Genomic DNA, 11,881 nt, shown 5'->3' on the forward strand with positions numbered 1-11,881 from the left:
AGAAAAAAAAAAGTTCACAGATTTACAAATAACTTACAGGGTTTACAGAAGGCATTGGTGAAAGACTTCTCTTGAAATATTATTCCATGAAATGCTTTACTTTTTGAGAAAACAGCAAAACAATATAAATTCTCGTTAACGAGAATTACAGACTTATTTTAAACACATGTCATGACACGGCGAAACGCGCGGAAACAAGGGTGGGTTTTTCCGTTGTTTTCTCCCGACTCCGATGACCGATTGAGTCTAAATTTTCACAGGTTTGTTATTTGATATAGAAGTGTGGTACACAAAGTGTGGGTCTTGGACAACACTGTTTACCGAAAGGGTCCAATGGCTTTAATTAATTTATTTACTTTTTATGATTTGATTTTTTTTCTGGATTTTTATTTTTCCCTTTCTTTTTGTGTGTGAAATACAAAAATCCATTTTGTCACAAGCTATTGTCAAATGCAACAATTGTCCAAAACCACAAGCCACATATGCATTGTCATGTATTTGCATTTGTTTTCCTTTCACGAATGTTTCGACTATGTCCTGTTAAGCACTGCAGCTAAAAAGCAAAAATGCAAATATAGAAATAGATGTAAACATTTAGTTTGCCACATCATTTACAATTTTATTTCCTAGACTGAGGTGATACAAAATTTGTTGAACAATAAATCAAAAGGGTTAGTCTTTTATGCTCAGCCGTTTGTCTTGAATAAATCAGGGTCTGTCTGCCTTAAGGTCTGGTTAGTCTTGTTTTCAGTCGTTTATACTGAATGATTCAGGGAAACATGCCTATATTATGCAGTAGGCCTTTGTATAAAGGTTAAACTTGTCATTCTTCAAAAACGGCAAATTTAACTCAATAATATTTAGTCTTTGCCGAATATTTAACATGAACGATTTTTTTTTGACAACTCAACTAAATATTTGGATTAATTTGTTAGAATTTTATATTTGTATTTTTTAATAACAGTATAAATGTTATCTTATTTCATGTGTACAATTTTTGTACTTTTAATTTCTTTGAAAGCTTGCTTAAGAAATTCACTGATAATAAAACAGTTTTGTTTGTGTATTTTTCTAAACACACACACTGTGCACTTACTTCTTTATGCACCGATAAAAATGTTTTGGGGATTTTCAGAATTGTAATAAAGCGAACAATTAACAGGGAAAATATATGTATGACTATCTGAGTTTGTGTTTTTCCCTCTTTTTTAAATGTCGTCTTGATATAGTTTTTTCTTTTAATTCCTGGAGCCGATTCACGAAACGCTAGGATTAATCCTATCTCGTGATGGGTTCAATGCGTCCTGACCGTCTATGTATACGAAACTGAACTCGTCCTAAGTCCTAAGATTATTCCTTAGTTGGGAAGAAAAATAATGTATGTGAAAAAAAAATAATAATAATACCTTTTTTTAGTGCGCCCCCTGTAGTTCCAATTTAGGTAAGTAAGACGTATTGGCGCCATAGAGCTATATAGCTCTATGATTTGCGCACGTGTTAAATCGAAGGACATGCGCACTAAGGTGAAATGTGGTCATTTAAAAAAATTGCGCTTTTCATGTAGCACCTGTCTGGATGTTTGGACGACAGAAAACGTCCCAAAAACACCCATAATGACATGTTTGTATGCGCTTCGACAAGTTGAAAAATACCACAAGAAGTGAGGCATATTTTGGTAAGTAATTTCTTGCTTTTGGAACATGTAAATGCAAGAAAACTGTGTGTTTTTGTGTTTGAGTGAGTGAGCTAAGTTATTGAGTAAAAGAAATTCCGAATATTTTCTTCTTATTATTATATGCTAATAATATGCCAGCAGTGGGCAGGCCGACATCCTGACGTGATGCATCGCGGGAGATGACCAAACCGACTTATTATGAACTAACAACAAGCATGGTTGTATGCACAATACAAAGCTTCAGTAGTCAGGGGTTTCAAATGGTCAGTAGGATTAAACTTGGCTTAATTTTTGATTGATCCGCAAGGTTTTTGATTGGTTCATAAAATTATTTAGATTAACTATTCCGATTGATACATATCGTAGCGTCATACGTTATCGACCCTCATATGTTTTTGGTCCCAAACTTTGATTCCCGTTTACCGCGAAACTGTGCAAGCTGCATCGGTGACAGAAGCTATGCAGTTTACTCACGGTCTGTTTTTGGGTATCAGGCTTAATCATGCTGAGAATAAAGTTTCCTGTCGTTGGTTATGCTCAAACATTTATAAAATGATTGATTTTTGGTACTAATCACTAGTGCATTATTATGCCAACATTCCAATGAGTCAAAGAAACATCATCCAACCTCGAAAGTTCAAAACAAAATTACTATCTGCTAGATTGAGTTTCATTCTGCTTTAGTCACTAGATGGATTAAGTGAGGTGGTTACTATTTGGGATTCTATGGTATGCAAATGTGGGGAAAATATTAAAATATTTTAAGTGAAAATGACAACAATTTTAATTTTTTTTATTTACTGCATACTGTAATAAATTCCGATAAGCGTAATAAATATTAAGTCTACATTAAAGAGAATAATATCATAGATTGGTTTCTTATCTCCTGAAACAAAACATTACTGGTCTGAAATGGGGGAAAACGGATTGTTATGAAGTGTGTGTGCTTCAAGGGGGGTGGGTGTTTTACTTTTCATGCCTTATGATATCTCTGGATTCTAATATAGTAGCCATAATGCCTTAGGACAAAAATGTAATTAAATTTGTTAAGTAGTAATTGAATAATATTTTTTATTTATTTTGCACGCCATACTAGCTTCTGAATATTCAATAAAATACCAACCAATGAAAGGTGTGAAAACATATGACGTTGCTCCAATGTCGTGCATGCATAAGCACTGTTAATGGTGGACTGTCTCTCTCAACGTAAAACCCAAACTTTAAAAATTTCAACACACCATGAAGTAAAAGTGTTATTGTTAAAAAATTTGATAGATGATTTGAATTTTTTTAGTTTTTGATTGTGAACAATTTTCCTGTTATCCTACTGAAAACACATGACACCAGGATACATGTCCTGTTTCGGATAACTTTTCGTATGGCGCCACCACTTTTTCACTAATTTTTACAAAAAAGGGATATTTCATTGAGGTAATCTTGACACTATAAGTATATTTCATATCGAATGAAAAAGTGTTGGCGCCATATGGAAACTTTTCCACGGGCACTTCCATTGGAAAATCTTCATGTCAATGGGAAACTTTTGAAGGGGCACATGTAATTCCAGGCCTGTGAATGTGAAAGTGTGAAAATGTTCATTACATTAATTCCTTACAAATTTATTGTTGCTTCTTGCTTCATTCAAGCTGGTGCCTGAGTTTTGCTGGCAGTTCCCAATCATCTTGGACCTTGACATTTCTAAGCATTGGTTTTGACTTTAAGTATGTTTATTTTGTTGTCTTTTCAATTAGAGTTGTGTGTTTGAGACAATCCATCCATCAAGGAGAGCTCAGAGTTCCAAGCCACACATTGATTGTCATCCTCATAAAGGTAAATACAAAAGAACATTGATGATCTGTATTAATAAAAAACAGATCATCAATGTTCTTTTATTAAAGGCGTTGGATACTATTGCTAATTGTCAAAGACCAGTCTTCTCACTTGGTGTATCTCAACATATGCACAAAAGAACAAACCTGTGAAAATTTGAATTCAATTGGTTGTCGAAGTCACGAGATAATAACGAAAGGAAAAACACCCTTGTCAGATGCTTGATTTCGGGACCTCAAAAATCTAAATCTGAGGTCTCAGAATCAAATTCAAATATTTTAGTGAAAAATTACTTCTTTCTAAAACTACGTTACTTTAGAGGGAGCCGTTTCTCACAATGTTTTATACTATCAACAGCTCTCCATTGCTTTTTACCAAGTAAGTTTTTATGCTAACAATTATTTTGATTAATTACCAATAGTGTCCAGTGCCTTTACAGGCACTTTGTTACAAGTAGCACTCTTGTGTTTTGTTTTAACAATGTATGGGTAACTGCAAGCCCCTCCTATTATCGTTAATGGTTCAAGTTTTACTTAATTAAAGGCAGTGGACACTATTGGTAATTACTCAAAATAATTATCAGCATAAAACCTCACTTGGTTACAAGTAATGGGGAGAGGTTGATAGTATAAAACATTGTGAGAAACGGCTCCCTCTGAAGTGACATAGTTTTCGAGAAAGAAGTAATTTTCCATGAATTTGATTTTGAGACCTCAAGTTTAGAATTTGAAGTCTCGAAATCAAGCATCTGAAAGCACACAAGTTCTTGTGACAAGGGTGTTTTTTTCTTTCATAGTTATCTCGCAACTCCGACGACCAATCGAGCTCAAATTTTCACAGGTTTGTTATTTTATGCATATAATGGGATACACCAAGTGAGAAGACTGGTCTTTGACAATTACCAACAGTGTCCATTGTCTTTAACTTTGAATCGGTTTTGAAAGTTATTGATGGGGTAAGCTTGTGTAACAAGGTATCGTGAATGCACCATCCTTATAGTTTCACATTTTCTGGGTGTCACCGTCAGTACAAGATGTTGTTTAATTAAAAACAAAACATTTTATTTGATGCAGGTATTTGTTGCTGTCGTTCTGGTATTTCTAAAGATATCAACCACAAAACTGAGGGATGCTCCGCACCATGAATCAGGATTCATCTTAAAATGGTAAGCTGAATTAAATCTGCTAAAGCTTGATTCATATCTGCGAATGCGATACAATGTTGACGTCACATTCGCAACGAACAGTTCAAGATATTTCTGGACATTTGAGACCCCCCCCCAGCATTCAAACATGTTTTCAATTGTTTTTGTTTTTACCTCCACATGAGATTATCTTGGGGTACAAATAGTAGATAGCACAACGAGTTGAAAAGGGGCTTGATAATCAAATGCAAACTGACACATGTTTTGTTATAGTTTCACCACTGATCCTGTTGATAAATCTGACCTTATTGAGTTAGAAGTACAATCAAGAAATATATGTGTACCATTTGTTTACAATGCACCTCTGGATCTCATACTAAATCATCACAAGAGAGGGTAAGACTCAATGGTGTAAATCATCACAAGAGAGGGTAAGACTCAATGGTGTAAATCATCACAAGAGAGGGTAAGACTCAATGGTGTAAAACAATAGTCATACAAAATAAAGGCTTTTGGGGTTGAACAAAGAAAAATTGGCTAGAGTGAGATTCGAACCAGCAACCTCCAGATTAACGTGTCGGCGCTCTACAAACTGAGCTATCTAGCCCTATGTTGGCAGTCTTCCTTTATTTGGCAATATCTTTGTTCGGGGGTGCCACTAAGAAGCCCTTGTGGTTTATATTGATATGTGAAACAAACAATAAAGGTGTTTCACTAGATCCAAACTTATTTTTGTCCTTTTAAATGTTTGTCTTTGTAGTGTTCGTCCACCACCGTCATGAAGATGTCAAGAGATCACCAGTATTAAGCTCATAGTGATCTGAATATGATGTATAACTCAGAAGGTAAATACATAATTATTTGAAGAAAAACATTTTTGGGAGGGTAATTTGAAGGATTTGATGGCAAATGGATCTCCACATCTCCAAACAGAACTAATCCTCAGATTAAACTCATCTAGATAAAGGCTAATCACCTTGTAATGTCATGCATTTTAAGCTTCATATAACTACATTGTTTTTGAATTTGCCTTAATAAGTTCTATTGATAATGACTGGGGACAAGGCCAGGGTACACACAAATCCAAGGCTGACCCCCCCCCCCCTCCCCCCAGCACCAATGTGTCATGAGGTCTGATTTATACACAATATAATGTCAGAAAATTGGGCTGATTTAATATTATAATAATAATAACCAGTTTTTATATAGCGCTTTTCACACCCCCCGAAAGGGCGTCTCACATTGCTTCCAACATTGTTACCCCTGGTCACTGGGCCTTAACTCATTCCTTAAACCGTCTCAGCTCCCTGGGGAGAATACAGCCTGTGCAACAATAATGTGCTACTAAGCTACATGATCTGCATGTTGGTGACTAGTGATGGTGACCCTGCTTATTGACCAAACCTTACCAGGATGAATAGGCCAAATTTGAAACTGTATTATAGCCATTATACACTTTCAGTACAGAAATAAAAAAAAGTTCACGGATTTACAAATAACTTACAGGGTTTACAGAAGGTAATGATGAAATATTATTCCATGAAATACTTTACTTTTTGAGAAAACATTAAAACAATGTAAATTCTCGATAGCGAGAAATACGAATTTATTTTGAACATATGTCGTGACACGAGGAAACGTGCGGATACAAGGGTTGGTTTTCCCGTTATTTTCTCCCGACTCCGATGACCGATTGAGCCTAAATTTTCACAGGTTTGTTATTGTATATAGAAGTTGTGATACACGAAGTGTGGGCCTTGGACAATACTGTTTACCGAAAGTGTCCAATGGCTTTAACTACAAGACTGCGTTAGAATCATACTCTGTTAAGTCAGATGATTAAAACAAGACTAATGCAAGAATAATTGCTTTATTTTACGTTAGAACCAACTGCGAGGTGGCATAACAACTGCATCTCCTAAGGACCCCATGCCATCCATGAAGCACTACCTAAGTCAACAGTGTCAGTTTGTAAGCAAGGCCTGAATGAACCAACCCAGGGAGATTCAAGCTCCACTGAATGGAGGGCTGACACCCATTTTGCAGCCCTGGAACTATCAACATGTGAAGCAATTGTTAAGATGATTTAATGAACACAAGTCATGTTTCTAGTTTAGGTTGCCTTGTAAACTGCTTGTGAATTTATAAAATTTTGCCCGAAAATGCAACAAAATGCAGCATAATGCATTGCATTTTACTCAAACAGGCTATGGCCTTGCGTATTTATCAATTTTTGCTTAAATTTCTGCTCAAATTTGCCTGAAAATGCAAATTTGCGTGTTCATCAACATGTGTTAAAATTTTGCCTAAAAAAGCAACAAGGCTACATTATATGACCTTTCGTATTTGTCAATTTTTGCTTAAATTTTGCCTGAACTTGCAAGAAGGCTATAATCTTGCGTATTTACCCAATTTTTGCTCAAACTTTTCCTGAAAATGCAACAAGGCTATAGACTTGCAAATTTTTTTTTTCTGTACCGAAAGGGTCCAATGGCTTTAAAGGCAGTGGACAGTTTCTGTACCGAAAGGGTCCAATGGCTTTAAAGGCAGTGGACACTATTGGTAATTACTCAAAATATTTATTAGCATAAAACCTTTCTTGGTGACAAGTAATGGGGACAGGTTGATGGTATAAAACATTGTGAGAAATGGCTCCCTCTGAAGTGCCATAGTTTTCGAGAAAGAAGAAATTTTCCACAAATTTGATTTCGAGACCTCAGGTTTAGAACTTGAGGTTTCGAAATCAACCATCTAAACGCACACAACTTTGTGTGACAAGGGTGTTTTTTTCTTTCATTATTATCTCGCAAGTTCGATGACAGATTGAGCTCAAATTTTTACAGGTTTGTTATTTTATGCATATGTTGAGATACACCAACTGTGAAGGCTAGTCTTTGACAATTACCAATAGTGTCCACTGCCTTTAAGGCTAAATCTAAGTTTGCTCAAATTTTGCCTGAAAATGAAACAAGGCTATAACCTTGCGTATTTATCAAATTTTTGCTTAAATTTCGCCTGAAATTGCAACAAGACTATAACCTTGCGTATTTATCAAATATTTGCTTAAATTTCGCCTGAAATTGCAACAAGGCTATAACCTTGCGTATTTATCAAATTTTTGCTCAAATTTTGCCTGAAAATACAACAAGGCTCCTTGCGTATTTATCAAATTTTTGCTCAAATTTTGCCTGAAAATGCAACAAGGCTCCTTGCGTATTTATCAAATTTTTGCTCAAATTTTGCCTGAAAATGAACAAGGCTATAACCTTGCGTATTTATCAAATGTTTGCTTAAATTTCGCCTGAAATTGCAACAAGACTATAACCTTGCGTATTTATCAAATATTTGCTCAAATTTTGCCTGAAAATGAACAAGGCTATAACCTTGCGTATTTATCAAATTTTTGCTTAAATTTCGCCTGAAATTGCAACAAGACTATAACCTTGCGTATTTATCAAATATTTGCTTAAATTTCGCCTGAAATTGCAACAAGGCTATAACCTTGCGTATTTATCAAATTTTTGCTTAAATTTTGCCTGAAAATGCAACAAGGCTATAACCTTGCGAATTTAGCCAATTTTGCCTGAAATTGCAACCTTGCGTGTTTATCAAATATTTGCGTTAATTTCGCCTGAAATTGCAACAAGGCTATAACCTTGTGTATTTATCAAATTTTTGCTTAAATTTCGCCTAAAATTGCAACAAGACTATAACCTTGCGTATTTATCAAATATTTGCTTAAATTTCGTCTGAAATTGCAACAAGGCTATAACCTTGCGTATTTATCCAATATTTGCTCAAATTTTGCCTGAAAATACAACAAGGCTCCTTGCGTATTTATCAAATTTTTGCTCAAATTTTGCCTGAAATTGCAATAAGGCTATAACCTTGCGTATTTACCAAATTTTTGCTTAAATTTTGCCTGAAAATGCAACAAGGCTATAACCTTGCGAATTTAGCCAATTTTGCCTGAAATTGCAACCTTGCGTATAAAGTTTTGCCTGAAATTGCAACAAGGCTATAAGCTTGCTTATTTATCAAACTGTGAGTGTTATTTTATTTGTACAAGAATAAAGGCTGATGCTATTTATGGGCAAGTCAACCATTAGTTGATTTGTCTAAACTTGAAACTGTTGTCTCATTATTTGACTCGTCTACTTGGCCGCCATGTTTTCCCACAATGCAATAAATTGGGTGTGTATTAATTTTATTGGAGTTTCCTTGCGCAAAACAACTTGCTAAAAGCGACTTAGATACGCACCCAATTGTATTGTGGGTAAAAATGACAGCCTGAGGGTCCCACCAGGATAAGGTGGGCCCTCGATATTTAAATTGGGGGGGGGGGGGGGTAGGGTTAAGACAAATAAAACACAAGTTGCAAGGAGAGTCATGTTCAATTTTTTATTGAAAAATTTGGCCAAAAAAAAAGCAGAGTTGTGCAAACACCTGTGCCTGTCGGTGGACCCCCTCGGCCACCTGGAACTTATGATGACCTAAAGGCCCAAGTGCAATGGTTGATATGTTCTACGTTCATTGAAGTTCAATTAGATGTACTACTAGTGTCTACTTCAATGTTGTAATGTCTCACAAAATATAGATGAGCTAGATGCAATTTTGCGCTTTGTTTTCAGATGCAAGCATTGAGCAGAAGGTAGTTGTTGCTTGCTTAAATGAACTGATGCCCTCAAGGGCCTAAGATTTCACCGATTGTTGTCTCGCAACCAAGCCGCACTGGTGGTGCCAAGAGTTGTCGACGCTTGTTCCAATGGGATCCTAACTCAACAGATGATGACGACTTGCTATCCAGATGATGATGTGCTGGTTGGAGAAACAAGTTCTGCAATGGCCACTAATTTCCCCCTTGCTTTCCATGGGGCTGCAATTTGGATGTTCAGATGTAGCCAACTAACAAAATGGCTACAAATGAACTTGTTTTGGGCCAACTTTGATTAAAAACAAAGGTGACGATGTGTAAAACACATAGATTGTACCAGAAGCTTTGAGAACAATGCTTGATGTATGGACGCAAACATCGCAAATTTGGTAAAAGTTTTTTAGTAAGCTGAATAGTGACGTCTTCTCAACATGTTTGCCAATAAATGATAACAAAGATGACATTGGATTCATATAACGTCTACCATTCTAAAAGAGACCAACTTTGACCATAACAACAAAACATTTAAACACAGCTAAGATTGATCAAGAACTGAAGTATTTGATTTACTTTCTAGACTACTACACAACACTGTAATGGTGTATTGTATATTCACTAAAATTCAACTAAAAATTGTTACCTCTTGAGTTATTTGTAACCTAAGATTTTTGTCATTTGTGTTCAGAGAAAGTAATTAGTAAGAGAAGTAAACACTTCTAAAAGACAACTGTAACTATTGATTAAAGAATCAACCAGGAATATTTTAACAACAAGATGCATTTGCACAGAATAGGAAGAAAAAAAGAAGCATTTTAGGATACAGCTGTTTCCTAAACTGATGTTTTAAAAGTGATACTTTGATCGTGTTAGCAAATCTTTGGCCTTGCAGCAAGAGAAAAAACCTAACAATTTGTGACAATAAATTCCCCCTCAAATTATTATCTAATGAAATGAGGGACTAAAGATCTTTGTAATTTAGGGCACAACTGTTTCCTAAATTAAAAACTTGGTAAGAATACTTTAGCTTTGCTTGCATTGAACATTTTTGGCCCGCAGCAAGAGAAAGAACAAAAACAATTTGTGCTTTGCCATTTAGGGCACAACTGTTTCCTGAATTGCAGTCTTATTAGGAATACCTTGACTTTGGTTACAATCAAACATTGTTGGTCTTGTAGTAGGTAAAAAAAAACTTTCGCTTAGTTTTAGTTTTTCACTGAAATATTGTTGACCTTAACAGTATGACAAAACTTGTGTGTAACTTATTTACCCTCAAGTTATTTTCTAATAGAATGAGGGACTAAAGGTTAATGCAATTTAGGGCACAACTGTTTCTTAAATTAAAGTTTCTTTTGCTTGGTTTGTTCGACAACATTGCTGGCCTTGTACTAAGAAAAAAACGACAACCATGCTGTTTTGCATTTATTCCTCCATCAAAGTATTATCTTATAAATGAGGGACTGAATTTCTTTGCAATTTAGGGCACAACTGTTTCCTAAATTGAAGGTTTTGAATGAATACTTTCACTTGGTTTGCACTGACTCGAAGTACGACAAAACTTGATTTCCCCAGACAAATGACCGAATGGTTTTTTACTTTTTGTCAAAGATTGACTCAAAACTGTGACAGAAACCAACTTTGTTTCTTAAGTTCACACCCCTATTTTGGGTAACACAGCAGTTTGCTCTCTTTTCTGTTAACAGCATTTAACAGCATCACTTATAAAAAAAAAAATAGCCCTATAGGTTTTGTGCAATAATAACCTGATGCAAGATGTCTGTGTGTTGTACATTTTCCTACAAAACTTGAGACAAATTTATCCCTTTGAAACGACCTATGACCTTTCATGCAATGTTTTAATTGTTGGCTGACCAATTGATGACCTTTGACACAAAATGGAGATTCAGGTGAACAAGTCAGCACCCCTAGCTAGTAAGGAGTGAATGCTGAAAAATTCCAATTTACATGCTTGCTCGAACTTGCACTTGAACAGGTTAGGTCAACCTTTTCTGATTTGATACACCATATCCTAAGATAAGATTTTAATGTTATTGTCTAAGGAATTTGGGTGATATTCAATTTTAAAATCCTACTGAAAGATGTTAAGTGTGATGTCCCAAGCATTTAGATAAGTAGAAACATATATAATCAACATGTTGTACGAACAATGCTTTACACATGTGTAGTTCTACCTTGTCTAATTAAAATAAAATATGGTTTCAGAACTTTTTTTAAGTTAATGCCTTGAGTGGGTTTAGTTCTACCTTGTGTGACTTCTAAATCCCCCAAAAATATATTTAGTTGTGAACCCCATGCTTTAAAAAATGTAAACTTTTATAATAAATTTTCAGTTTGGATTTTATTTTTGAAAATTTGTTTCTTTCTATCTATCTAGTCTGATTTTATAAACTGTGCTCTCTCAACTGTGCTTTAAATATTAACAACGTAATAAGTGTTTAAAGGGAAGGTACACGTTTGGTAATTACTCAAAACAAATATTAACTTAAAAACTGACTTAGTAACAAGCATTGGAGAGATGTTGATAGTATAAAACATTGTGGGAAACGACTCCCTCTGAAGT

At 35.2% G+C, this 11,881-nt stretch overlaps 1 long non-coding RNA gene across 1 annotated transcript; it reads left to right on the forward strand.

The window, feature by feature from the left end:
- Nucleotides 1-1,513: 1,513 nt before the first annotated feature.
- Nucleotides 1,514-6,845, forward strand: LOC117298983. Its single transcript, XR_004520021.1, has 5 exons — nucleotides 1,514-1,675; nucleotides 3,427-3,505; nucleotides 4,579-4,670; nucleotides 5,410-5,494; nucleotides 6,534-6,845. It is a non-coding gene; the product is annotated as an uncharacterized LOC117298983 (long non-coding RNA).
- The last annotated feature ends 5,036 nt before the right edge of the window (nucleotides 6,846-11,881 follow it).

This window comes from Asterias rubens, chromosome 13 (genome assembly GCF_902459465.1).
Source record: "Asterias rubens chromosome 13, eAstRub1.3, whole genome shotgun sequence".
Taxonomy (NCBI): Eukaryota; Metazoa; Echinodermata; class Asteroidea; order Forcipulatida; family Asteriidae; genus Asterias; species Asterias rubens.